The sequence below is a fragment of the Chiloscyllium plagiosum genome, unplaced genomic scaffold (assembly GCF_037043375.1).
Source record: "Chiloscyllium plagiosum isolate Xiang-an unplaced genomic scaffold, Cpla_swu_hap1 HiC_scaffold_34, whole genome shotgun sequence".
In the NCBI taxonomy this organism is placed as follows: Eukaryota; Metazoa; Chordata; class Chondrichthyes; order Orectolobiformes; family Hemiscylliidae; genus Chiloscyllium; species Chiloscyllium plagiosum.
The window spans coordinates 33,405,178-33,410,593 of record NW_028270172.1 but is presented as its reverse complement, the minus strand read 5'-3'; positions in this window follow the sequence as shown (position 1 = coordinate 33,410,593).

The window sequence follows — 5,416 nt, the reverse complement described above, 5'->3', positions numbered from 1 at the left end:
GTTCTCTTTGTCGATGATATGGGAAGCTCCCCAATTACCTTTGATTTTGTATTCCATGGGGTCACTTGTCAATGTCCAACAACATGGCCCAGGAAGGTGGCTTGGGCTTTGGCAAATTCATTTTTAGCCAGGTTTATCACCAAGCCTGCCTCCCGAAGCCGATTGAACAATTCTGATAAATGTTACAAATGTTCCTTCCAAATCACCAGGTCATCTATATACATGACACCATTAGTAATTTGAAAATGACCTTATTGGTTAGTCTTTGAAAGGTGGCTGGAACATTTTACATACCAAATGGCATGACTTTAAATTGATATAGTCCATTTGGCATTATGAAAGTCAAAATTGACTTCATTCTTTTGGACAGAGGTACCTGCCAGTATCCTCTGAGCAAGATCAACTTACAAACATAAGTTGCTTGTCCCACCTTTTCAAACATGGAATTGGATATGAATCAGTCTTTGTAACTGCATTGGCTTTGCGATAGTCCACACATAACCGTTAGGCACCTTTACTATGGGTGAGCTCCAGTCACTGTAACTCACTCCAATACTGTCATCTTGGAGCATGAGTTCAATCTCCTTTTGAACCTGTGCCAACTTTAGAGGGTGTGCCTATAAGGAAGTTGCTTAGACGGAACAGCATTTCCTATATCTACATCACGCACAATAGGTCAGTGCTTCCCAGCTTATTTCCACACATCTCCACATGCAATAGCCATAACTCTTCAGGTTACTTCGATTTTCCTCTGGAAAGTAACTCAATAATTTATCCCAATTTTTGACAACTTCCTCGTTGTCCAATTTAATTTGAGGAATGTCCAATTCAGAATCCTCTGAACTTGGTTCTTCACTTTGTGTTGTAACCAATAACACATTCTCCTTTGGCTTTCCTTCCCCGTCAAAATACTTTTTGAGCATATTCACATGACACTGTCTGAGATTTCTTTCTGTCTGGAGTCCTTGCCAAATAGTTCACCTCACTCGACCTCCTTTTAACTTGATTAAGTCCACTAAACCTTGCTTTTAAATGTTCACCTATCACTGGAAGTAACATTAACACCTTATCTCCAACAGCAAAATTGTGAGTTTTTGATTTCTTGTCTGCTTCCCGTTTCATTGTATGCTATAATACTTTTAAATGCTGTCTAGTCAACTCCCCTGCTCTATTTAAACATTCCTTAAAATTTGACGCATCGTCCAAATGGATGATCTCTGAATTCTGACTCACCAATTTCTCCTTAATTAGTTATAATGATCCTCTCACTTCATGCCCAAAAAAACAATTCAAATGGGCTGAATTTGCCTGACTCATTTGGTGCATCTCTAATCACAAGAAGTACGAACAGAATTCCCTTATCCCAGTCATCTAGGTAGTCTTGACTATTAGACCTCAACATGGTCTTTAATGTCTGATGCCACCTTCTTCATGTTCCCTGCGACTCTGGATGGTATGCAATAGATTTGAATTATTTTATTCTTAAGCTGTCCATAACTTCCTTGAATAATTTTGATGTCAAGTTTGACCCTTGATCTGATTGTATCTCTGTGGATAGTCCATATGTAGTGAAAAACTTGAGTAACTCCTTTTTAATCGTTTTAGCTGTGACATCCCCTCTGGAAATCTACTGGACACATCCATTATTGTTAACCAATACTGATTCCCACTTTTTGTTTTAGGTATGAGCCCTATGCAGTGAATTAAGATTCTTGTCAAACGTTCCTCAAGTACAGGAATAGGTATTAAAGGTATGGGTTTTCCAATTACCTGACATATATGACATGTCTGGCAAAATTCAACTACATCCTTGTGCAGACCAGGCCAGTAAAAATATGTTTACATTTTAACTAGGATTTTCCTTACCTCTAAATGATCGTCTACTGGTAGTTCATATGCTACCTGCAACACCTCCTTTCTCTATCCCACTGGCAATATGACTTGATAAACTTCTGCCCATTTTTCATCTGCCTGAATATGATTTGAAGGAGCTGGTGTTGAACAGGGTGGACAAAGTTAAAAATCACACAACACCAGGTTATAGTCCAACAGGTTGGACTATAACCTGGTGTTGTGTGATTTCTAACACTGCCGATGGTCTCCATTTCCTCATTAAGACATCATTTTATGATAGTAGCACACCAGGATACATCTAGATTCTTCTTCCATGTATGCTTTTTGTTACAGTCGGTTTACATTTTCATTTTTCTGCTGTAACTCAGTTAATTTCTCTTAACTAAAGATGTCTGCTTTGTCATCCTACTGCTTCTGGTTTGTCTCAACCATTTAATCGAACAGGGTCGCTGCTAATTCCAGTTCAACTTCCTTATCTACACTCTTTGATCTCTCCTGTTTCAACTAATGACTTTTTGATCTTATTACCACACACTCAGGAAAACTCCCAGGATATGCGTCTTTTCGTATTTCAGTTGCCTGAATTTCCACTGGCTTTTCAACCACAGTAGGAAGCAATCCTACCTGTGAACCAGCTATATCGTTAGCAAGGAAAATTGTATTCCTGGAGATGAAAGTTTGTCCAGCACTCCTACCACTGCTTTCCCATTCATCACTGGACACTATATCTCACTCTACATAATAAAGCGCTCGTCTCAACGTGAATTCCCGTTACTAATTCCTTTAGAGGTCCTTCAGAGGAAACTATCTCCTCATCTTTCAACATCAAAGATTGAGAGGATCCTGTATCTGTTAATATTGTAACCTCTTTACCTGCTGTCCTGGCTTATGAGAGTAAACTTTACCTTCACAAATATATGGTTGTATATTCTGGTGCAGCTTTTTAGCCTGCACTGTGCATTCTGTTACCACTCCAACAAAATTCACCAGCTCATCCTATTTTCCTACATCTGGCTTCCCAGTGCTTTTTCTAACCCACCAACATTGATTTCATGTGGCCTACTTTACTGCAGTGAAAACACTGGAGCTTTTTACCTTCTCTTTCCCCTTCATGGGTTTCCTTTTTACCTGTGGTAAGTTATCCTTATGATCTTCACTGAGATCTACCTTTCCCTGTGTGGATTTCTCTTCTCCCCAATTTCTATCCCTGAAATTGATATTGGAAGCCAAACTTTGATTTATGAACCAACTCGTAATCATCAGCCATTTCAGCTGCCAATCTTGCTGTTTTAACTCTCTGCTCTTCCACATGAGTTCTCACTACTTCAGGAAGTGAATTTTTGAACTCCTCCAAAATAATCTTCTCTCTAAGAGCATCATAGATTTTCTCTATTTTTAATACCCTTATCCACCTATCAAAATTATTTTGATTAATCCTTTCAAACTCAATATATGTTTGACCAGGGTCACTCCTTAGATTCCTGAAATGCTGTCTGTAGGCTTCTGGCACAAGCTCATATGCACTTAAAATGGCTTTCTTCACCTCCTCATATGTCCCACAAACCTTCTCTTAATAGTATTGCAAATACCTCACTAGACCTACCTAAAAGTTTCGTTTGGATCAACAAAATCTGCATGGTCACTGTATTTATTTGGCGACCTTTTCAAATGAGATCAAAAAGGCTTCTACATCCTTCTCATCAAGTTTAGGCAATGCTTGAATGTATTTGAGCAGATCCTCACCAAGCCTTTGACTACCATAGGTTTGCTCATCTTCACTCTCTTCCTCGCTAAACTTACCTTCAGCCTTCATCTCCATCCTTTTAAATTGACACTCCTGTCTAAGTTGCAATTTCTGAAGTTCAAATTCACTCTTTCTTTTTCCTTTTCTTCTGGTAGGGCCTTCTCTCCTTTTCAGCTAAAAACCTTCTGTCCCCTTCTGTATCTTCTAACATGGGTCTTCCTTCCCTTTATTTATCTTCTAACTCATGTTGCCTCACTTACAATTTAATTTTTTTCTAATGCCACTGCACTTCTCTGTTTCCCTGATTAAATCCAAGCACTTGACCAATTCCATTACAATTTCAGCTTTTCTTTTGTCCCTGGTTAAACCCAATTCTAACCTGTTTACTACTTCTAAAAGGATATCCTTCCTCTGTCTTCATTAACTTTCTTGGCAAAGTTGGGAAGCATCTTCAAACCCCAGAACCTTTTGTGCAATGTTAAAAGCCATTTCCAAAGATTCTAATGACCTTCTCAGCACATTTATTCCAATAATTACCACATCTTTTATCGGACACGCTGGCAATTTCAGTTCCAGCCTCGTTGCCAATTCCAGCAGCTTTGTTTTGTTCACCCCTTGTAAAGCCCCCAATGTCACTTCTTCTACCCCCAGAAAACTTTGTGACTGGAAGAGTCATTACTACACCAAGCAATGCTTATGTCAACACCTGGAACAAAAGACACTAACACTTCCCACTCGCTGCCTTTGAGTCCAACAGCCGTAATCCCAAATTGGAACACCGAATAAATCCTGTAAAGAGACCCCAGTTTGTTAAGGACCAGTTCAGACCCTCTCAAAACATTTCAAAATGGTAGCCCACCCTCTAACCTTTCTAGTTTTAAGCAGGTTTAAAGTGGATATCCCAGAAGAGATGTAGCTGGTCAAATCCCTTCGGTTTCAAACAAAACAGAATTTATTTACAGAGTACCAAATAAAACACAAACAAGAGAACAGAATACAGAATAACTTAACCTCTCTTAAAAACCTAGTAGACTATCTGCAATCCCAACGTAATAATGCTATTCCAAATGCCCACAACAGTCCCCATAAACACCCGCTTGGCAAAAAGGTAAAATCAGACACAGGTTCTAACAGGAGAGAGAGAGATTGCAGAGAGATTTAGTATGGAACCTCTTTCCACTGTAGCTGTTTCCTTAGGTTACCCAGCTTAAGCTGAGCAGCAGCTCTGACCAGCCAGACTGCTAAAATAAAACAAGCCCAAGAAAAGCTGAGCTGGGAGAAGTGGCCATTCCCCTTTCATTGTAGAAGTGTGTTTTTTAAAAACTTAAAACTTCGAGTAGATAAACCCGGTCATATTGGAACCTTTGGTTTTACAACCCCTCTGAAAATAAAACCAAGTACAACATAACCTTGTTAAAGGAGTAGCATCATCTCAATACATAGCAGCTCAGCGAGCAAGTCAGCAACCCCCATCTAAAATTTGAGCTACAAATCTTTTGAAATACTGTGTAGCAAGAAACATTTGTGCCATACAAATGCTAAGAATGACAATCTCCAATAAGAGACAACCTAACATCCACCCATTGACATTTATTGGTGTTACTGTTACTGAATCTCCCACTATCACCATCCTGGCGGTTGCCATAGACCAGAAACTCAACGGAATCACCATATAAATACAAGAGCAGGTCAGATGCTAGGAATACTGCGGTGAGTAACTCAACTTCTATCTCCCCAGAGTCTGTCCACCATCTACAATGCAGAAGTAAGGAATGTGATGGAATAGTCACCCCCTACCTATGGGGGATGCTTCAACAA